The sequence below is a fragment of the Acinonyx jubatus genome, chromosome D2, assembly GCF_027475565.1.
Source record: "Acinonyx jubatus isolate Ajub_Pintada_27869175 chromosome D2, VMU_Ajub_asm_v1.0, whole genome shotgun sequence".
Taxonomy (NCBI): Eukaryota; Metazoa; Chordata; class Mammalia; order Carnivora; family Felidae; genus Acinonyx; species Acinonyx jubatus.
In genome coordinates, this window is record NC_069393.1 from 39,934,751 (window position 1) to 39,958,409 (window position 23,659).

The window sequence follows — 23,659 nt, forward strand, 5'->3', positions numbered from 1 at the left end:
TTCTGATCCTTCAGTAGATCGTTTTCATAATATTTTTTTCTTCTGAGTTTTCCAATTACTTTTGTCTTTATCTTATTCTTTTGTGTTGTAAGTTCATTTATTTTCAGAGAGAGAGAGAGAGAGAGAGAGAGAGAGGGAGGGAGGGAGAATCCCAAGCACGCTCTGTGTTGTCAGCCCAGAGCCTGACATGGGGCTTGATCTCACAAACCAAGATCATGACCTGAGTTGAAACCCAGCCAGATGCTTAGCCATCTGGGCCACCCAGGTGCTCTCTTTATCTTGTTATGTACCATTGCCCTCCCTGTCCTCCTCCCTCCCACTCTCCTTTCCCCCCTCCTCTCTTTCTTTACTGATGTTTAAATGAGGTAGGATTTTCTTACTTGGCAGATGATTTGGTTGGTATTGTTTCTACCTTCTGCCTACTCGTGTGTAAACAAATTACCTTCTCAGCTCAGATTTTAAGCCTTAAATTTACCAGGCGTTTTTCTAATGTTCTACAAATATCAGACTTATTTCTGTCTCTACTACTTTGTTCTCTATTTCTCTGAACTGCTCTAGGACATGAACAAATGTTTTCCTAGTTCACACTTCTCCTGTATCCAAGTTCTGAACTTAGCGCATTACCAGAAATGATTCATAATGGAATGGACCATCCCAAATCTGTTGGTTCTGAAATATGCTACCTTTCATTTGATTCAGAAAAATGACATGGGTGACAGAAGGTAAAACATACCTTTCAGCTTATGGAGTACTATCTGAAAAGTAGAGAGGGCATGTGGCTAGGTTTTCAACTTAGAAATTTTTTCACTCTCAAGTCAGTGAACGTAGGTAGATAAAAATAATAGTTCCCCAACATAGCCCAGCCTTTTTCAGACACTGTCTCTGTAATCACATCAAACTTAATATGCTGCTTGCTAAGCCTGTGTATTTTCTCCATGAAAATCCGTATGGTTTATAAGCAAACACCTGATTTTGAGTCTCTGTTTCATTTATTAGTTGTATGACCTTGGGCAAGTTCTCATTAAACCTCCATTCTCTCTTTTTTAAATGGAGAATAAAACACCTCAAATATTAGAATTTTTTTGTGAGGATTGAATGAGATAATAATGTCTGTGAAATGTGGAGTATAAAGTGGGTATATAATAAGCACTTGTTAATTACCAACATTACAAATAGAGAAAGCTTTTCCAGCTTCTAGCCTTCCTTTTTTATAGTGTTGTGGGTTTTCATATTTCCCTCAGCCTCAGTGGAAACTCCAGTCAGAACATGGGGGAAGTCATGTTACCCTTTAACCTAATGTCATCCATAAATTCATCTCTTGAATTTTAATATTTTAATATTTCTATTTTAATTTGATTTCATGCATATCATTCAGTTTTTTTACACAGTCTGAGATATTTATCCTTAAGTGAAAGAATGGAAGACATTGGTAGTAACTTTGATCATAGATATCTCTGGTTTTATCATTGTCATTGTTTCCTATTTTATTCAGTTTTTTTTTTCCCTCCCACTTTTTTCATTCTGACCTAGTACCTGGCATAATTCACTCAATATATTTGGCACCAAGCATTAAAAAATAAGAGTTTCATTATTTGGGTAAAGGAAAGTAATGCAAAAACTAGAGAGATATCAAATAATCAGCCATTCTTTCTCCCTCTAATTGCTTGGCCCTCTGATATTTTGAAAGATGCAACTCTTTTCTTCTTTTGGCCCCATAGCCTTATCTTATTTCCCACCATCATGCCACATCTTCCAAGACACAAAGTACCCTGCCAGCACCAAAGAAAATCTGGCACATGACTCTTGGCTTGGTTGTTTTCTGATAGTTGCTATCTAGAAAGGCATTTGGGTCATGTATCAGACTTTATGGAGGGGGAAGCAGTTCTCTTGCAACTATTGAGAGACTAGGAGCAAGGTGTTTGCTTTGTCAGTACAGACAGAGTTCAGCTGCAAGTAATAACATTCATAATATAGTGGCTTATGAAACGTAGATATATGGACTCTTTCCATGGAAGAGCAGTTCATAGGTAGACAGTTTAGAACGGGCTTGCAAACGCTCCATGGTTCCTCAGCCCTCATTGCTTACAATAATAAAATGGCTTCATGATTCAAAATAGCTGTTGATGTTCCAGCTACAGTGCTGTATTGCATATGGCAGGAAGGGAGAAGGAGGAAGAAAAAGGACACTCTTTCCTTTTAGGAGACCCCCAAGAAGTATCACTATAAAACTTCCCCCTGTATCTTATAAGAACTTGGTGGCCATATCTGGTTGCAAGGGATGATGAGGAATGAGACTTTCAGCACTCAGCAGTGTGCACAGCTAAACTGTCAAGATTCATGTCTCTGAAATGGAAAGACATGCCGGGTGACACATCCTGCCAGTGTTTTGGGTTGAACTTCTCCATCTCATGGGCAGGAATGGAAGTACCGAGTGTGCTATGGGCACCTGGCATGGGGTTGCTGTGTGAGGAAGTGAAATCCAAGTATATTGTTCTCTGCTGCACTCCATCTGAATTAGAGTTAATGAATGGACTTCCAAGATTCTTTGCTGACTGCTCTTTTTTAATTAATGGGCAGCATGTTAGTGTAAAGTTGGGAAACACCATAGCATAGAGCTTAGAATCCAAGTCTGCTCATGTGGTTAACCATTTTGACCAAAAAAGACTTTAAGTATGTGGAAAATTTCTGACGGATTTTAGAGTTGCTATGACTTTAAAGTTTATACCCAGGGAAGGTTGGGTTTCTATTTGTGTTTGGTTTGCTTTTAATATGGACGGTGAACTCCAAACAGAAGATAGTTTTAGGAAGCTCTCATAACACATGTGCTTTAGGAAGTAGTTTCAACCACTGGAGGATGTAACAAAGAAATCAGAATTTGAATCTTATCCCCAAGACTCCAGGATCACATGGTGATACTGGGGCTGCTGCAAACATTCAGTATGATTCAGCTTGACTATATCTGAAAAGTAGGATTGCCTTCAATCTTATCAGCCACAGAACCCATCGGGCTGCATGCATCCCTCTCCATGCCTGGGTTCATGCCACTATTCAAGGTGTAAGAGCCTCTTAATTGTAGCTCCCTGTAAGATTCAAATACAAGGTCTTCTGGCCCTTGTCGCCTGGCTCATAATATGATATGGTGAACTGCTCTAGCACCGGCCCTCCCTTCTTTTCTTCCTTTTACATCAGCCCCAACAGCCCCATTCATCATAGTTATGTTACTAATAGTTGGGTAAAAGACTCTGAAATTACATCTCTCTCTAGTGTTTCTAGAATTTACAAAAATCAACAGGGGGTCTTCACCACAGGCCCTTAACATGAAAGTCTCTGTGCAGGAAAATCCATAAGCTGGGGTGACTTTTGAGTTAAATTGTATTTTATGGCTCAAGAAATGCTTTGCTTGGTTCTTGCCACCATTACAAAGCAAAGAAAATAATTTCAGATTCAGTTTACACAAAACATCACTTCGGGTTGATACAAGCTTTATGTTAGTGGCATGGAAATATTTGCATGTGCACATTGATATGAAGTGAAATAGACTACAGATGATAAGATCAATTTTCTATTAAAAGTAATAAGGCCAGGGTAGCCAGATACAGTGAGGGCTTTTCCCATTTTTCATTCAATACTGTTTGACAGTTTTACATTAGCTGCGGAAGGCACCCACTGGCATGCTGTGGCAACGCTTTAGAAAATATGCACACGTACACAAACACACATATACACAAACACATGTACACACTCACACAGATGGTACAGACTCATATAATTGGGCACAAAAAGACAGTAACCATATATGCAGACACCTATTCTAGCACGTGAACACAGTCACATAGCAAAGTCACGCCCACACAGATAGGAAGACATTGACCAAATGATACAATGGCGCAGCCAGGACTGACAATTGCAGAGTCACACGAATGCGAGGTGAAGGCTCATGCACATAGATGCTGAGAGACCTGGAGACACATACACACACACGAAGAGCATACAGAGTCCCAGAGATAAAGGCAGATAGGCACACGAAGATGAACACTTAGGTATACAGACTGACAGAATAGACTAGAATATGGCAGCAACTTCCTTACATATGTGGCACCCATCTTGCCCTTTCCAAGTCATTCAGAATTACCATATGTGGTGGTATATGATGCCTGAATGCAAGAACTACTTATAGAACCATACAAAGAACATAGGTTTCTTGAGTTCCTTCTATATATTAAGTGTTGTGATAATGTGCAGTCACATTATTGCAACCACATCAATTCCGCTCTTTTCAATCTTGAGTAAGTTCACTCTTCTCCCTTCATCCTTGTATCTTTCCAGCCATTTCATTTTACCCTGTTTCCTCGTGATGCACATGCTTTGTTTTCTGTGACCTTAATTTTTCCCATAATTACCCCAATTTTTCCTCATTATGGCCTCCTTTAATAATGCTCATATGAATACCTGGCTGGCCTTTTGCCCTTGACAACGAAATCCCATTCTTCTCTTTTCCTTCAGTTTAAAAATCTCAGCTACCCTTTGAGGTCTCATTTCTGTCTTTCTTTTTTTTTTTTTTAATATTTATTTATTTTGAGAGAGAGAGAGAGAGAACCAGTGGAGGAAGGGCAGAGAGAGAGGGAGAGAGAGAATCCCAAGCAGGTTCCATGCTGTGAGCGCAGGCCTGATGCAGGGCTCCGTCTCAAGAACCATGAGATCATGACCTGAGCGGAGATCAAGAGTTGGATGCTTAACTGACTGAGCCTCCCAAGTGCCCCAGAGGTCTCATTTATTTCCATTTGAAGATTTAATTCTTACTCTGTATACTTTCACAGCTGCATTAAGTAGTACAGAGCTTAGCACTTAATTTTTCTTTCATTTCTTTATAATACATCAATTATGTCTCCCCAGCTGAATTATATTCCTTCTGAAAGTAGGAACTCTGCTTTATTCTTTTCTTTGCCTTGCATTTCCCAACCTCCGGCTCACTCTGGTATGCTTTGGAACACCCTGCACCCTCATTCTGGGTCAGGGGCTACCTCAAGTGATCACTGTTAATGCTTCTATCTTCAGTCCAAGTGGGATTCTGAATTCCAGGCCTTTACTTCTAATTTTATAATGCCTGAAGACACCTTAAGCCCAATGGTTTGTTAATTTCAATTTACAAACTCTCAATGGGACAATCTCTCCCTATTACCTTTCCCTAAACCCTGTTCCCTCTGTTCCCTCTTTCTTTCTTCCTTCCTTCCTTCCTTCCTTCCTTCCTTCCTTCCTTCCTTCCTTCCTTCCTTCTCTCTCCCAATCCTGGTCAGGTGTCCTGCTATGCATTCAGTTATCCAAGTTAGAATGCCAGCCAGTACTTTTTACCTTCCTATCTCCCTACCTTTCTCTTTCCCAACATGAGAACACGAAGAAATACCTTTATGTTACCTTGCTGTCTCTCACTGCCTGCTATGCTGTCCTTCTGAGCACCACCCTGGTCCATGGCCTCGTGAACTTGAGGACATGGAAGTGAAGATGGAGATGGTAGGCTTCTAGCTTATTCTCTTGCTTCTGGTTTCACTTCCTGAGATCAGCCTCCCTATTGGTATCAGAATCATCATTCTAAAATACAAATCTGATCTTGTCATTTCTATTAAAACATCTTTAATGGCTCCAGAGTGCCCTAAACTCCTCCAGCAGGCAGTGTCTTTTACGACAGTGCCTCGACCAGCACTATCAGTTGAGCTATCTCGTCCCTCTGTTACTGTCCACATGACACCACATTCTATGAAAGGCTGAATGCATCACATCACTGGGTATTGCTGAGCCATTTCCCTTCACTTAAATGCTTAATGTTACTGTTCTGCCTGGGAAATGACCATGTATCCTTCAAACTCGGTTCTGATGGCTTCCATGACTTGCCCTGGGAGGAGTAAACTTTTCTGTAATACTTTGTGCAGATCTAGGAGAGCACTCATCATGTGGCTCACTATTCACATGTCTTTCTCCTTAATTGGACTGTGACTACTCCAAAAACAGATACTATTCTCCCCACTACAATGATAGGTACTCAATAAAGGCAGTTGCTCGGTTACTTGGATGATTACTTCTGTAACTGTCATGAAAGGAAACGACTGCTCCACAAACTTAAGCACGTGTGTGGGTGGAGGAGTACCATTTACTGCACACTTAATATAAATGCTCTGTGTATGTGTATGTATATATATTTAATTCTTACAACAACTCTCTGATATAATTGCCATTATACCCACTTTCCCAATGAGAAATCTGAGTTCTAGAGAAATCAAGGATTTGCCCAGGTTAGGTCTTATTTTTAGCCCAGAGGCTGCCATATTCTTCCATCCCACTGGACCAGAATGGGTCCATGAGATATTATTTCTTCATCCAACTTGGGCAACTGTAGATGAAGCCAACATAAACAACTGTCTTCCCTGTGCTGGCTCTCAAAACTTTTAATACATTCATGTGATTCTCCAAGTTTGACTATACCTCATAGCACTTTCCAGATCCGTTTGGCCTCAGAACCCAATTATACGTCTCTCTGCAGAACATATTTTGGGAGATATAGTATTATACCAAATGCTATCTTTAAAAAAATTTTAGCTTTCATAAATGTTTGGTGGACCACTCCCCTTTCTCAACTTGATTTGAAGAGAGAATATGTATCCCGACCCAAGTATTGATTCTGTTACATTGAGATCGGGCAGAAGTGGTTGGCATATCAATTCTCAGAATCCCAGGGACCTCACCAGCTGTTCTATGGCTCTGTTTGCCTCAGCAGAGAGGAGAGGGACAAAAATGTATGCTTGATGCTCCTATTTATTTTGACCCATGCCCAGGCCCACAGGCTATCCGTCACACAAAGCATGTGCAAGAGAAGAAGAAACTTGGATTGAGCTGCCTGAGCTCTGATCTTCCTGTCAGCCTGTCCCTGGTGGGTCTCCCGCTCTGGTGGTATTTGGTTGGAGCTGGGTGGGGGGGCGGGAGTGCCAGTGAGTGCTATCGAGTCGCCTGCACCTTTTGCACTGCACAGGACAAGTTTATTTATTTTTGTCTCCAGCTGAGAGCAGCAACATGGCATTCCCTGATCCCCCCGGTAATTTCCCAGGCTCAATGATTCCTGTTTCTCTTGACCTGCTTCACAGCTGGTGGCATTGCTGCTGACCTGGATTTGCTCTTCTTAGCTCAGATGACATAGCAGCTCAGAAGTTGCATGTATTTGACAACACAAAGACTCCATCCCTTTAAACAAGACACACACACACACACACACACACACACACACACACACACACACAATGCAGCTCTGAAGTCACAGAGGCCTTGGTTCTAGTCCTGGCTTGAGAACACTAAATCCCGGCTCTGCCACTTGCTAGTTTGGACAAGTTACTAACCACACAGCCTCACTTTTCTGTATCTGCACGATGATGATATTACCCACCTCACAGGGCTCTTGAGAGGATTAAATAGCTCAGTGCCTGGAATATAGCAACAGTCATATACTGTTTGCTGTGTTTATATTACTAGTATTTTTCAATTTTGTCTTTTATTGTTTTACATATTAGTATTTACTTTCTTTTGCTTTCTCATAAACGATCAAGGCCTCATGGACTTATTTTAATCTAAGGAGACATTAAGGAGAATAATCTATTGATCCTTTCTACAAAGGGTTTGTAATTATCTGGGGAAATTAATCATAAACATAAGAAAAGGTTACCAGTGACACATATGCAGTATTTTAATTATTAAGAAAATAAAAAAACATTCTTCATAAAGAAACTGAGTGTTAAATAAATCCATTAGCACCCAAGTTTAAAAAAGTCTATATGATGAGTAAGTGTAACTGATAAGGTTTGAAAAAAAATATTTGGAGTGTGTGTATTATCAAGAGTATACTCTAAGCTAATGGATCTCAAATTTTCTGATCTCAGGAACATTTTACACTCATAAAAATTATTGAAGTCTCCTCAAGAGCCTTTTCTTCAGTGAGCCATACCTATCAATATTTACCATATTAAAAATTAAAACAAGGAGACTTAAAAATATTTTATTGATCCTTATCAAAAATAAAAATAAACTATTGCATGCTAACATAAATGACAATTTTTTTAATGTTTTTTTTTTGAGAGAGACAGACAGAGCATGAGTGGGAGAGGGGCAGAGAGAGAGGAGACACAGAAGCAGAAGCAGGTTCCAGGCTCTGAGCTGTCAGCACAGAACCCAACGTGAGGCTCGAACTCACGAACCGCAAAATCATGAATTGAGCCAAAGTTGGATGCTTAACCAAATGAGCCACCCAGGCGCCCCGTAAATAACAATTTTTAATGGAAAATAAATTATTTTCTGAAACAAAAAGACTGAGAAAAGTAGCATTGCTTTGTATATTTATGTATTGTAGTAAAAAACACATGAAATCTACCCCTAAACATATTTTTGAGTGTATAGTACAGTATTGTTAACTATGAGTAAAATGTTGTACAGCAGATCTGTAGAAATTTTTGTGTGGCATAAATGACATTTTATATCCATTGAATAGCAGAAACTCTCCCATTTCCTACCCCCTGTCCTGTGGCAACCACCATTCTTTCTAGCTCAATGCGTTTGATTACTTTAGATACCTCCTATAAGTAGAATTAAGTAGTGTCTGTCCTGTGGCTGGCTTATTTCACTTAGCAAAATGTTCTCAAAAATTAATCATGTTGTAGCATATGACAGGATTTCCTTTTTAATTGCTGAACGATATCCCATCGTATGTGAAGATTGTATTTTCTTCATTCATTCATGTGCCAGTAGACATTTAGTTTATTTTGACTGCTTAGCTATGGTGAATAATGCTCTCATAAACATGGGAATGCAAATATCTTTTTAAAATCCTGTTTTCAGTTCTTTTGGATATATACAAGAGGCGGGACTGCTGAATCATGTGGTAGTTGTGTTTTTATATATATTTTTTGAGAAACCTCCATACTGTTTTCCATAGTGGCTGCACCATTTTACATTCCCGCCAACAATTATTTTAGATGATGGCTACCCTAATATGTGTGAAGTGAGATCTCATTGTGGTTTTAAATTGCGTTTGCCTGATGAATAGTGATATTGAGCATCTTTTCATTTATCCGCTAGCCATTTATAACTCTTCTTGGGAGAAATGTCTGTCTAAGCCATAGGCACTTTTTTAAAACTTTGAGTTATTGTTGTTTTTCATAGTGAGTTGTATGAATTCCTATATATTTTGGATATTAATCTCTTACATATATGGTTTGAAATATTTTCTCCCATTTGATAAGCTGCCTTTTCATTTTGTTAATTTTTTCCCTTTGCCATGCAGAAGCTTTGTAGTTTGATGTAATCCGACTTGTCTATTTTTGCTTTTATTGCCTATTCTTTTGGTATCATTAAGAAATCATTGCCAAAACCAGGGTCATGAATCTTTTTCCCTATGCTTTTTTTCCTACAAGTTTACAGTTTCTGGTATTACATTTAGGTATTATTCGATCCATTTTGGGTTAATATTTGTGAGTACTGTGAAGTAGGCTCCCACTTTCATTCTTTTGCATGTGGGCATCCACTTTTCCCAACACCATTTATTGAAGAAGCTGTCCTTTGCTCCGTGTGTATTCTTGGCACTCATGTTGAAGATTAGCTGACTGTACCTGCATGGGTTTATTTCTGGGCTCTCTGTTATGTTCCATTGATCTGTACATCTGTCTTTATGCCAGTATCATATAGTTTTCATTATTGTAGCTTGAAATCAAAGAGTATGGGGCCTTCAGTTTTATTTTTCTTCTAAAAGATTGTTTTATTTATTCAGAGTCCTTTGTGGTTCCACATGAATTTTTTCTAATTTTGTAAAAAATTGCCATTGAGATTTTTTTAGGGGTTACTTTGAATCTGTAGATTACTTTGATAGTATGGGCATTTTAACAATATTAAGCTTTCAGTTTCATGAACACAGGGTGTCTTTCCATTTATGTCTTCTTTCTTTCAGCACTGTGTAGTTTTCATTGTACGAGTCTTTTGCCTTCTTAGTTATGTTTATTCCTAAGTATTTTATTCCTTTCGATGCTATTATACATGGGTTTGTTTCCCTAATTTCCCTTTTGGATTGGCCATTGTCAGTGTGTGGAAATACAGTTTACTCTTGTGTGTTGCTTATATATCTTGCATCTTTGCTGAATTCATTTATTGGTTGCAACAGTTTTTGTGAGGAAACTTTAGTGTTTTCTGCATATAAGATTGTGTCATCTGTGAACAGTACTTCTTCCTTTCTGATTTGGGTGCTTTTTATTTCTTTTTCTTGCCTAATTGCTCGGACCAGAGCTTGCAGTATTATGTTGAATAGAAGTAGTGGGAGTTGGGCATCCATGCCTTGTTCTTGACCTCAGAGGAAAGGCTGTCAGTACAGTGTTAGCTGTGGGCTTGTCGTATATGGCCTTTATTGTATTGAAGTAATTTCTTTCTGTTCCTAGTTTGAGTGTTTTTGTCATAACAGGGTGTTGAATTTTGTCAGTTGCTTTTTGTGTATCTGTTGAGATGATCATGTGATTTTTATCCTTCATTCCGGTAATGGAGTGTTTCACATGAATTGATTTTTGTGTGTTCAGTCATCCGTGCATTACGGGGATAAATCCCATTGGTCATGGTGTCTGATCCTGTTGATATCTGTTGATTTCAGTTTGCTAGAATTTTGTTGAGTTCTTTTGCATCTATATTCATCAGAGATATTGGCCAGTTGTCTTCTTTTGGGGTAGTATCTTTTTCTGGCTTTAGTATCAGGATAATGCCATTCTCATTAAATGTGTTTGGAACTATTTCCTCCTCTTCAGATTTCTGGAAAAGTTTGAGAATGATTGGTGTTAATTCTTCTTTAAATATTTGGCGGAATTCACCAATGAAGCCATCTGATCTTGAACTTGTCTTTCTGAGGAAGTTTTTGATAAGTCATTCAGCCTCCTTACTAGTTATAGGTCTGTTCAGTTCTGTTTCTTCATGATTCAGTCATGGTCGGTTCAATTTCTAGGAAGGCTTCTCAAGACTTTCCTGTGGATGTATCTTCTCTGGACTTGTGCATGTAGATTTTTAATTAGATGGGTTTGCTGGTTTAGAGCTCATGATGTCTTGTTTTTCTGTGGTGTTTTTCTGCTATACTGAGGCTGCTCTGAATCAGCAGCACACCGCCCAGCTCTTTTACCTTCTCAGTGGCCCTCATTAAGAACACACTGGGTCCCAGCAGTTACAGGAGACGACTGAGACAGAAGCCAGTCCCTTAGGTAAGCTCTCCTGCTCCCACCCCATGAAAACCCAGAATGTTGAAGATACAATCCACTCCTCTCTTTCCCTCTCCAGGGAGAGTCCAGGAACTGGGAGTTCCCAACATTGATACCATACCAGTGGGAGGGATGGGGGTGGGAGGGCACCACACATTTTCCTGTTGGCTTCATTGTGGCTGATTTTATGCCACCTGGGGTGCAGGAGCTTCTTAACTGTTTTCTGGATTTCTCACAAAGGATATTGATCTGTGTTTATTTCTGAATCAGTATCTCTGTGGGAGGAAGGAGAGTCTAGGGCTTCCTATTCCACCATCTTGCTAACCTGCCAGGACATTACTTTATGTTTTTGCCAATCTCTTTAATGTCTGCCTTAGCAGAAAATAGCTAGATTCATATATCTGCACCTATAATCAATCCCTTACGTTGGTGTGGTGGGAGTATGTGAGGAAAACTAACTTCATACAAATATGTGGCTGGAAAAAGAAGGATTGTGTTTGTAGCAAAATCAGATAATTTTAGATTTCTTAAATTCTTATACCCTAACTCAACAGTTAATATTATTAAAGATTACTGACAATGTGGAATCTGAAATTATAGGACATTTTGTACTGTGTGACATTCTACCTTGAAAGAGCCTTCTACCGGTACATCATTTCATAGCCTCATGCATTGGTCATTTGAAAAATATTGTTTCATTGAGTTAAGCAGATCTTCTAAATAAATGGTGGTTCATGATTATACAATATCAATAAAATTATTTTATCGATCTGATCACCATTTACATTGGAAATGTCTTATGTTACCAAATACTAGTTTTCCAAAATCCCAATTCTCACTTGGTTGCTTTAACTTGATCAGTAGTAACAGTTGATAATCAACATACTCTCAGCTGTTTTCCCTGAAATGACAAATATACCTCATTTTTTTTGACAAGGTATCTACCAAATATCGTAGTTTGAAAACCTTTTTCTTTCCATCAGCCACTCTGTCAAGTAAAAATAGTGTCCCACGAAAAAGTAGCTAGTTCAGTTTGTAACTCAAAACAACTGCACAATAACTTTTTTTTAAACTAAAACAGTTGACAATTTTATCTTCACATTTCACACAACAAATGAAAATTACTTTTTTTGTTTTGTTTTGTTTTGTTTTTGTTTTTGTCCCACTAGTTCCCTACAAAACCTATTCTCTGTTTGATAGGAAGGGGGACAAATTTTCCTTGTCATGCTGTTAGAAAACATCCAGAGTCACAGCACCATGATCTCCTGGTAAAGAAAAAGTAATGTAAAATGAATATAAAGAGGGCCCCCTCTCTTCTTATCTGTCTGGTCAAGTCATTCCTGGCTGAGTGGGCACCATCATGGGATGGGCGGGAGGTCTCATCATGGGGGTGCTGAGGCATCATTGGCACATGGCCTCCCACAAGAGGCCTCATTCCAGAAGCAGGTCCCACTGGCATCATCCCAGGAGGAGGAGGGCCCATTGTTGGCATCATGGGAGGGCCCCCATAACGGGTGCTAGCATCATACCAGGGCAAGGAAGACCCGCAAGATGTGGGAGGTGGGATCATGGCCCCTCCAGGAGGAGAAGCAGAGAATAGAGTAGGAGGCATCTTTTCATGTTGAAATGCCATGCTTGTTTTGTCAGTCAAGCTCTGAGCCTGCTCTTCTATCCGTTTCTGATAGTAGTCTTTTACATTCTTTGTGTTTCCTACCGCTTTACTGTGTCTTTCTCACAGAAGGAGAGTCATCAGTAAGGTATGTGTTATAGTAAAACTTAGGCATGTTGCTCTACAGGCACTGGCCACTCCGTCCCTGCACAAGTATTTTTAAGGCAATAATTGACACTTCGGTATACATCAGAAGAGTTGCGTATGCGTGTGTGTGTGTGTACTTCTCATTTCATTACATAGAATATTTTAAAGATGCGTGCTCAGGAGTTGATATTTGATAAAATTAACGATTTTTACTACTACATCAAGGACATCCCTAAATGGAAATGTCCCCCAGCGAAAGGACACAGTAGTGAAGAATATTATTAATATTAATACAAATGAATTTTACTGCCTTGATTTGCAGCGACCAGTTTTATCAGACATTGCTTTTACAGTATCAATGCAAACCTCATAGAATCTCTAAAAGGTTCTCGCAGACCACACTTTGAGAGCTGCTCGTTTGAGCTACTATAACAAATATACCCAAGATTACAGGGGATCAAACAAGACAAAAGGGTATTGATTCTTCTAACTGTTTAGACCAGTGGTTTTCATCGAGGGGCAAACTTGACCCAAGTATTTGACAACATCTGGGGAAATTTTTGGTTGCCACAACTAGGGAAAAGGGGAGTCACTGGTATGCAGGAACTCAACCAAACTTTCTGTAGTGCCTGGAATACTGTCTTATAACAAATTATTATTCAGCTCAAAGACAGTAGTTCCAAAGTCCAGCAACTCTGGTCTAAAGAGAGGAGGGCAGGCCGGGAAGATAGTTATATGCTCTACAAGGTTATATAAGGGCAAAGGTTTCTTCTATCTAATGGTTCTGTTATTCCCCAAGGAGTTTTCCTCATTACCAGTCAGACCTGGCTGACCGGAACAACATCTGCTTTCTGCAAGGGGCAAAGATAAGAAGTTGAGGACAAGCAATTGGCTCTTAAGAAAATGATGGGAAAATTGCCCACATCCTTCCAGCTCCTTACAATTCCATTGGCAAGGACTTGGCCAAATGGCCTGGCTGAGACTGTCATGGAGGAGAGGTTTCCATTTAAAAGGGAGGTGCAGAGACTGGTTGCTGGGGAAAATTAGCAATAGCCATCATGATAGGGAAATGCTTTAAAACGTTTGAAAGGATGCTAAGAGAAGCCAGTGGTCTTAATCACAGAACAATTTAAAGTTCCTGTGTATATATAATAGGAATGGATTTTTAACATATAGAAAACTGAACATAATCCTTGCAGCGTTTTGTAAACATTGAATTTATGAAAATATATTTTGTCATTCTCTTCTGGAGTCAAATTCATTCCTTGGGGACCTAATCAATTGACTTGCCCATAGGAAGAATGTGTTCTTTGGGAGGTCACCAGCTCCAACCAAATGTAAATAAACTGATATCTGACTTGTTTATGGAACTTATCTTCGGGCTTCATTAAAACCCTGCATTTCTAACTAGAGAAAGGAAAGGGAGACATTGACTTACTGTCAAAACCAACAAGGTCTGGATGAAGGCCCCTTGAAAGTCTCATTCCTGTGAGCTGGTAAACATTTATAGCTAATTTGAAATGAGATGCTTAATTACATAATTTCATTCCAATTAAGCTGCTAATTAATTGACAGGGCATCTTTGAGTGCTTTACACAGTACAAGTAAAAGGCAGCAGCGTCTTGAGCCTATTACCTGTGACCCTTTGGGAGATATCAGTAAATAACTATTTAAGAGGTTGGAAACAGAGTTTGTTAAAAATGAAAATAAGAGCCCAGCCCAGGGAGATCCAGGCCCAAGACCACCTCTGGCTTAGGGTCTTTCAGCTCTCTCCCATCAGACCTCCCCACTTTTTTTTTGAGAGAGAGAGAGTAATGAAAAGGAAAAAAAAAAAAAACCCAACACCTCTAAATAAGTATTTATTCTGTGCCCAGCCTTGTGCTAGGAAGTTATACAAGTGATATAAGACATTAAAACGTCTGTCCACTTGCTGTTTTAAGAAATAGGTTGTTTGGGAAGGAGGTAATTAGCTTTACCTTTCTTAACCTCTAATTTACCTTTTCTCTTTCCTGTCTTTCTGCTTCAGCCTCCTAAAACCTCGTCCTGCAGACAGATCAGCCATGTCCAGTTCATCTCTGCAGCTGGAATTAAGTGTTTTAACAGAAAAAGAGAATTCTAGATTGAAATCAGTTTTTTGAAATAAAAGGCATTATTTTACCACTTGCATTCTCCAGCCTTTTGGACTGGAAAGCTATAATGTGGGAATAAACATGTATTCTTACACATAGCCATGATATACTTGTTCCTTCACTTGCCTGCACTGACGAAGATATTGCTGGAATGTGTCTTTTTCATCATTTAATACAGAAGCAGAAACCTGTGGGGCAGGCATGGTGGCTGTCTAGCTGCTAAATGTTAGTGTTGGCTCAAGGATCTTTCAGAATCATTTCAGCAGATTCTCAAAGGCTGCGTTATCACATCTTTCCATCTTATAATTGGTTTTATTTTAATAAAGAATAAAATCAGGTCAAGTGCAGATTTGTCTCCCAACCCAAAGAGTTTCATATGCTTTTCACTCTGTATTTTTACCCAATCTGTAACTGGCAGCATGTCTTTATTTTTTAAGTATTTGAAAAGGTGAGTTTCCTCTCAGATACATCAGTTCCTCTGCATATCTTTAGTTCCCTGTCACTGGATAGCAGCAGCAATTTCGTCACATCGTGTCTAAATGTCTATGTGGGCATGAAATTGTTAGGAATCACCTTAGTGAATAACTGACTCAAGAATTCATTGCTTCAAAGCAAGATAATTTCTTTAGCAGAAGCATACAGGACCCCAAAGAGATGTAACTCACACACTTATTAAAGACAGATAGTATCTCACTCCTCTTTCCCTCCTGTCCCCACAAACCTCCTTTAAATCCTCACCAATAAAGAGGCACGCAGTGGGAGCCAGAGAAGAAGCATCTTTGCTGTCCTTATCTAAGTGATGGTTAACCTCTCCTTCAGTCATAACTAGTGCTGGAATCATCTTGAAAAGCTCTTTCCCATGGGAAGTGAGGCGACCGTGAGCATCCTGGCATTATATTTCCAGTCCTGGCCACTGAACATCCTGGCATTATATTTCTAGTCCTGGCCACTGACAAGGAAGTTAGGCTGTGATACTGAGGTCCACTTCCCCCGGTGCCTCAGAATTTTAACCTGAACCCAACAAACCTGCATGGTGTGTGCTCACATGTTTATTATATATCGCAAGTGTAGTGCAGAGTGGACATGTGGGCATGTGATAAGCAGATATTAGGTTGTGGTCATAATTAAACCCTTTCAATTGTATGGGTACTGAAAGGAATACTTAATCAGAAATCAGAGGGGTGACCCATATTTGGATAAACATTTATGGGCTCATGCAATCATATTATACGTATTATCTATCTATACCTATTACAGACTTTCTGGACATTCAAGTCCCTCTTCCAGGAAACTCCAAGACTTTGGAACACTGGACTTCTGGCCTCGTGAACCTGTTGTTTCTTCACATGGTGGACTCCTTTGTAACATGGGCAATCCCAGTGATGAGGACATATGAGGGAAAGAGTAACCATTCTGTCAAGCCCTGGTTTGTCCTTATCTTCAGATCATCATAAAGATTTTTCCTGATCTTATTTCCATTAGATCAGAACCCAGCCTAGACTCTCATCCAGCAAGTAGACTCAGAGACCTTTTGGTAGGTGCTTACTGTAATTCAGTTTCTTTTTTTAATGTTTATTAATATATTTTGAGAGAGAGAGCACACGTGTGTCCGTACATGTTCGTGTGAGTGCAAGAGGAGCAGAGAAAGAGGGAGAGAGAGAATCCCAAGCAGGCTCCATGCTGTCAGTGCAGAGTCTAATGCGGGGCTCGATCTCAGGAAGCCTGAGATCATGACCTGACCCAATATCAAGAGTCGTATGCTTAGCTAAGCCACCCAGGTGCTCCCAGTTTATTTTCATAGATTTAATTTTACTTCTCAATGAATAATATAAATTAACAAATAAAAACAAATTCAGAATGTGGATTTTTTTAGATCCCAGGTGTTAAGAATTCCTTGGTGTGCCTATGATGGACCTATAAACCATACATGAACTTTCATGTTACTAAGGTGATCAGTAGAGATAGTGAAATGAACAAAAAATTGGCTTAACATTCTTAGGTTCTTATTTGCTCTCTTCTTGAGGTGAAACACTTTTAATTGGCTTCTTATGTGCCATTGAGGCATTCTCACCTCTGGATGCTTACATCATGGATATGGAAACTTTATTTATGGTATTTATTAATTTTTAATGGTTATTTTAAATTTCTTGAAACACATTTCAAGATACTTCCAAAATTCATGTTTTGCTATTAATCATCATGTCCTGAAACTATATTGCTAAATGAAATTTCTTAGTATTTGTTTGAGGACAGAGGAATTAGATTTAGAGTAGGAAGGATAAAACCCAGGATTCTTTATCATCTTTTTCAAACTAGGAACTGTGGTGCTGGATTTTTCTATGGGCTAGAGGGAGGCCTATTTCCTTGCTGGTTCTCTTACATGCTTGATAGCATTATTATTGAGGTTTACTGGATCCCTGTGGAAGCCCATTGTGAAGGTGGCTGAGTGAGTGTTTTAATTCTAGCACATGCCCCAGTTTATTAAAAGGATCATATTCTGTCATTGGCTCCCCTTTACTTAGATGGCATTCCTGAATGTACATTTTCAGAAATTATTTTGAAGATTGAACATCATAAAAAAAGCTATTTTAGGATATTATGTTCGATTTCCAAAAGCAGTGGAATAATCAAGTGAACTAGTTATTTCCATAATGAAATGGCAAATTTTGGAAATGACTAAATTTTACATAAATATAATAGTTTTGAATGGCCTTGTTCATGGAAAAATAAGAAATTATCTCAAAATGCTAATTAGTGTTGAGACCTCCTCTGACCTTTTATAATTTGTCTCTTGTCTACGGTTTCTTTAATAAATGTGTGTATTTTATTTTATTTTTAAAAATTCAACTAAGACTATTCCCAAAGGGGGAAGCAATGTAGCATGCATTTCAGAGCAAGTGCTTTGGAATGCACGCCATTGCAGGCTGGGTTCCCCCGGACAAAACCCCTTTGCCCAATAAGGCAGTGGGGGGGGGGGGTGGGTAAAAATACCTACCTCATGATGTTGCTGAGAGGGTCGCATTCAAACATACTCAGAGACCTTAGTACTTTTGTCTCTAAAATAATATTAAGTATCACTTTCATATTATCATTAATAAATGTATTGCTTTCCAAGATGAAGAATAAAAAAAAAACAGATTTGGAACATCCGCATAAGATTAATAGAAAACATTTTTACTATTACGGTTATAACCACCAGTTTTTATCTAAAATAGGTGATTAACGCTCTTTCTTTTAAGCATTTGGTGAAACTTAAGGTATTTTCCTGTATGCAAAGTTGATAATAGTTTTATTTTCTTTTTTAATCATCCAAAGTAGCCAAATTTCTTTGGAATACAGATAAAAATATATTATTCTTGCTCCCATATGTGTACAGGTATCACTTATTCATTTTTTCCCTGAAATTAAAGAAATGGAAAGTTGGGAGTCACTGGTTTCACTCTTCATTGACAAGTTTTCCACTTACTGTGTAGGACCTTGAACAAATCCTACCTCTCTGTGCTGCTGGACCAGTAAGGGAGCATTCAGCTGCTAAGTAGATTAAAAAACCCTGAAAATGCCTTCAACAATAGCACATCAGAGGCAGAATAGGTCCAGAGTTGCTCTATTCAGTGGCTCACCAACAGTATCTAAGATCTTTCCAACCATCTGTCCTGCCATCCTCAGTATCTCAGCTTTGTTCTCGTTTCCCCATCATGCACACATGTTGGCACTCCAGGACCAGGCATTACACACAGATATGACAAACTCTCATAGAGGGACAATGAAAATGTCATTTCTGTTGTATCCTTCATAACACTGAGAAACTCTTTCCCACGAATCCTCACCCCCAGGATTTCTCAGACATGACATTGGTTATAAGTGGGTCACTTGTCACCCCAGCCAGTGACTGGCAAGTGTAGTGCCATTGCTGTAGTTGGCTAAAGCAGAATGAGACCCTCTGATTGGTTAGACTGATCTGGATTTGCCCCTGAACTAGAGACAGTGGGCTCTTCCCTGAAGGCTGGATATATGGATAAAATTTTGTTCAAGAGTAAATGGACTTAGGTAACAGTGCACAGTATCTACTAAAGCCTTGGGAAATACCAATTCTATCCAAGTCACAGTAATTTTTTTTATTTGAATTAATGAAATAATGGCAGTACTTATAACCAGGCCCATGGCTCTCAAATAAACAACAACGCTTTGGGGATGAGTTTAAGGCTTAGCCAATTATGTTTAAGTATAACCCTAGGCTCTCCTTCACCTGTGTTCCCACTGTTGCTAGGGCTCATAGGGTTCATCACTCACTCATTGCCATAGCTCTTACATTGTTGTCTACACTGATGTCCATGATAATCACATTCCAACTCCATGTGATGGTGAAAGGCACAAACTACATGACTTCTAATCCCCTTCCTTCTTTAAATTCTTTAAATTTTCCAGGAGCCATTAATGAGGTAGGGAAAAACACACTATCAAATATCTACACCAGCAAGATTCATTTGATGAAGAGACTCCACAAAAGGCAAGTTTATTCATGTTGTAAAACTACCATGGCTTCCTTCTTCCTGCACATGTACAAGGAGAACTCAAAAGGCTTCTGGGTTAGCGTGAATGCTTTCTTACCAAACACTCTTTTCCCCCCTTGTTCTGGCCAGTCTGGGGGAAATATGTTATGCAAATGTGATCCACCAAGAAGGATTGATTTGTTGAGGCCTCCACCAGTACCTATTTTCTGAGGCCCTAGGATTTGTTTCCTGGCTGCCTCTGGTCCTGTGGTTGAGGCTTATTGGCAATTCAGTCCTAACACAAGAGCACTTTCCCTTTTTTTTTCTTGGGCTTGATTTCCCATTGCATTTATCTGCTTCCGTCAATGCAAAATACTGAAAGGTTCACATTGATTTTCCTTCTCGAAACATGAAAGGTCTGTTTTTCAAACTTCAGTATTTCCTAAGGAAATATCTCTGATCAATATGTGCAAGAATTAAAGAGAAACTCCAAACCCCCCCTTCTGATTGTCAGTAACTCAAAGCAACCTGTTTACCCACTTGGATCCTTCCCAGCAGAAAACGTTAACAATTGTAATTATCACCATTATGCAGTATGTTCAATTGTACAATCAATATAATTGCCAAATGGAAATTATACAATAAATATAATTGCTGCTTTACTCCTGTGCAGTATTTCACTGGCACTTCATATTTATTTTGTCCTTTAATTAGTAACAGGTGTAATTACAGGACTGTGTTCAGAGCTGAAGCTGAGTAATTGGCATGAGTGGGCACAGGGTTTGGCTATTGAGAGGGGGCCCGCATGACTCATTCTCTGCTGGGATTGCCTGAGGACACCACACGGCCCACTGAGCAGCCCAAAGTCATGCTGACCTGTGGACGCTTTTGGTATAAACTCTAGGTCAAGGATGCCCTGCAGCCCCTGAGACACGCTATTTTGCCACCCTTCTCTCTTGACTTCCAGCACCCCGTTGTACCTATTCTTTGTCTATCTAGATGAATGTATTCATTCATTCATTCAACAAGTATTTATTAAACACTGATTATGTGTCAGGTACTATTCTATGTATAGGAGATATTCAGGCAAGAGAGCGGCACAAAGCTTACAATCTAGTGGATAAAAGCAGGGACTACACACACACACACACACACACACACACACAAAACAAACCAAGAGATAAGAAATTTATAGTGATAAGGGCTAGGAAGATAGACTACTATAACATAAGAATGTGTTTTGACTAGGTGGTCTTTCCCAGACATGACATTTGACTTGAGGTGTTAATGATGAGGCAGGATGTTTGGGCAGAGGTTGTGGCAACTGCAGAGACTCTCAAGGGGAACAAGCTTAGGAGAAGGTCCATAGTGTTCAGGGGGTGAGGAGGAAAGAGAAAAAAAGAGAGACAGAGACAGAGAAAATGTGAAGTGTACTGGAAGAAATCGATAGAAATGGTTTAAATCTTAGAGGGTCTTTAAATCATAATAAAGGATTTGATCTTCTAAGTGCAATGGGAATCTGGTGGAGAGTTGGTTGCAGTGTACTGGCACCCCTTGATTTACATCTACCATTCTACCTGCTGTTTAATAAGATACATTATAGAGGAGTAAGCATTGAAGGAGAGCAGATGGAGGAAACACCAGGTAGGAGTTGCTGGTTGCTCAGGCAAGAATGGTACCGCTGGAGGTGGAAAGACTATAGTGATTAAAAATATATGTCTTTTGAAAGGTAGAGTTGCCGTTGACTGCTGATGGAGTTGGTGTGAATGATGAGACAAAAGACTGAAATCCTGAATGGCTCTAGGCTTTTGGCTTGGAACTAACTGAGACGGGGAAGTCTGGGGGAAACAAACACACCAGTTTTAAGAGTAGGACAACAAACGGGTTCCATTTAAAATGCCATTGGACATCCAGGTAGATAGTTGGATAAACACCCTGAAGGGAGTAGTCATTACTGTAGATCTAAATATGAAACTCAGTAGTATTGAGATGGAATTATTCATGGACCGGGATGCTGTAAACATCAGAGACAGAAGACAGAAGAGGTCCCAGGATTGAACTGTGAGCAGTTGCAACATTTAGAAGTTCCATAAATGAGGAAGAATAAGCCAAAAAAATTTCAGAAAGAGCTGCCAGTGAGGTACAAGGAAAACCAGGCAACTCTGGATGCTACTCCATCCAAGAGAGGATAAGAATAGAGGGCTTAACTATGTGAGATACTGCTAACATGCTAAGATGAAAGCAAAAACGTGGTCTTTGGATTTGGCAATGTGGAGGCTGCCATTGACCTTGCCAGAACAATTTTAGTGGAATGACTAGGATGCAAGAATATGTGTGGGTTGAAGATAAAATGTGAGCTGAGGAAATGCAGCCAGCGTGCACACATGACTTTTGGGGAGTGCTATGACAAACAGCAAGAAACCCAGCTGTAGGTGGAGGGGCACCAGGGTCAAAGAAAGGCTGCTGGATATTTTTATATGTGGAAAAGGATGCAGAATGAGAAATGGATGCTACAAGGTGGGAGGTAAATTTCTATGTGAACAAAGTCCTTGAGTAGATGAGACATGAAATCCAGAATCTAAGTGAAGGGACTGCCTCCAACAGGAACAGAGGTTTGTGTTCCTTGTGATAAGAGGGAAAGCGAGAGTGTGGGCACAGATTCAGGAAGGTCAGTCCATGTGGTAGTGGGAGGACTGTTGCTGCCTCCCAGGAGTTCGTGATCTGAAGGAGAGAGACACATCGTGCACATCTCCCTGCATGAGTCAGAGAGAGGTCTGAATGCAGAGAAGTGAGTGCTGTGGGAGGGCAGCGGTGGGAGGAATTATCCCGTAAAGTTTGATAGAAGAGGTAGTGTTTGGCTTGACTCTTTAATAATACATGTAATTATATACTGTTATTTGGCTAAGATACCAACAAATTTTAGGGCACTCTCTCTAGAAGACCCCCTGGTTAAGAGTTCTTTTATCAAGGAAGACCCAGGTTGATCTCTCATTCCCAGTGATACGATCACTAAGATCCTGAGACACTGCAGCCCCTCTCAGGTATCACCACCTTCTCAGGTGCCCTGTTTTCCTTTGAAAACTTCTTCTCTCCTCAGTCTTTGGCCAAGTTTTAATTATCTTTCAACGCCAAGTTGAAGTGCTACTTCTTCCAGAAAGCCTTCCCAATTCATCGCCAGTCCCCTTATCAGTTTAAGTCAGTTTCCTTCCTGTATGTAGGTGGGGCAGGCAGAAGGATTCCCATCTTGTGGATGTGTCAGGATGGGTGTGGTCCAATCCACGTGGTTGAAAGAGAGGGGCCCATGTAGGAACCACTCCAGAGCTCAGGTGAGAGAGAGCTTAGAGCTCCAGAGGGCTCAGTTGAAGGCTGCCAGAAAGGGACAGTGTTTGCAATCTTGGAAAAAAAGTTCTGTTTGTGTTTCCGTGTACAGGTGCAGTAGAGTCTAGCCTTGTACTTGACTTTGGTGAAAGACCATATTTCTGCTTATGATCAAATAAAAAGACAATTAAGCATCATCAGGAAAACCCTCAGTTTAGAGGTCAAAACCCACTTGATGGCCAAGTACAGCTCATTTTGGGTTGGACTCAAGGACTATCAGCACCACCTCTACAGCACAGGGATAGAGCTTTGTTATGAGTGTGGTCTCTGTTAGGCACAGTGTGTACAGGGCAACACATTTGTCCTCATTCTATCTTGAAAATAGAGCCTTAAACCACTGAGAAAGGCTACAGCTCTTTACCTGAATATGGCGGCAGGATAATGCTTCCTCCCTGACTCGCCACAAGATGCCCATGTCTTAATCCTCAGAACCTATGAATATGTCATAGGCAAGAGGTAATGAGGTAATTAAAGTTGCTTGGTAATCCCCTGATACTGAATGGAGACATTTTCCTTGATTTTGCCTGGGACCATTGCAGTCACAAAGGTCCTTTGAACTGGAAGAGGGAAGCAAGAAAGTCTATGTCAGAGGGATACAACCTGAAAAGGACTTGACCAGCTGTTGTTGGCTTTGAAGATGGAAAGCAGCCATAA

The 23,659-nt window shown here is 39.8% G+C and overlaps 1 protein-coding gene and 1 pseudogene across 10 annotated transcripts in view; one reads left to right on the forward strand and one right to left on the reverse strand.

The window, feature by feature from the left end:
- Nucleotides 1-23,659, forward strand: part of NRG3 (neuregulin 3) — a 1,044,350-nt gene that overhangs the window by 287,222 nt on the left and 733,469 nt on the right. The gene's annotated exons all lie outside the window — the stretch shown is intronic.
- LOC106970394 (U1 small nuclear ribonucleoprotein C-like) lies at nucleotides 12,570-13,036 on the reverse strand (annotated as a pseudogene).